Below are 488 nucleotides of genomic sequence, written 5' to 3' on the forward strand. Positions count from 1 at the left end.
GGGCATTTGCGAGGCTCCGCTTCTACAAGTATGGAGAAGGCGAAAGGCAAGGAGACCTCCACAGAGAAGTCGAGGGAAGAGGATCAGCAGGCTTCTAATCAACCAAACATGATTACTTTGCCAGGAACATCAGCAAAGGGAACCAAAGAAAAAATGTCTGTCAAAGGCAATAAAGTGCTGTGTCCTAAGAAGAAGGCAGAGTACAGTGACAACCCCAGACCTCAGAAGAAGATACCAATCCCTCCATTACCCTCTAAACTGCCACCTGTTAATCTGATTCACCGGGACATTCTGCGGGCCTGGTGCCAGCAATTGAAGCTGAGCTCCAAAGGCCAGAAATTGGATGCATATAAGCGCCTGTGTGCCTTTGCCTACCCAAATCAAAAGGATTTTCCTAGCACAGCAAAAGAGGCCAAAATCCAGAAATCATTGCAAAAAAAAGTAAAGGTGGAAAAGGGGAAACGTCCCTGCAAAGTTCTGAGACACAT

The 488-nt window shown here is 46.7% G+C and overlaps 1 pseudogene across 1 annotated transcript; it reads left to right on the forward strand.

Annotated features, from left to right (window-relative positions):
- The first annotated feature begins 8 nt into the window (after positions 1-8).
- Positions 9-483, forward strand: LOC108525777 (developmental pluripotency-associated protein 4 pseudogene; annotated as a pseudogene). The gene has a single exon (XR_001884345.1). The product of XR_001884345.1 is annotated as a developmental pluripotency-associated protein 4 pseudogene (transcript).
- Positions 484-488: the final 5 nt, after the last annotated feature.

Source organism: Rhinopithecus bieti, unplaced genomic scaffold, assembly GCF_001698545.2.
Source record: "Rhinopithecus bieti isolate Rb0 unplaced genomic scaffold, ASM169854v2 repeat_36622, whole genome shotgun sequence".
Taxonomy (NCBI): Eukaryota; Metazoa; Chordata; class Mammalia; order Primates; family Cercopithecidae; genus Rhinopithecus; species Rhinopithecus bieti.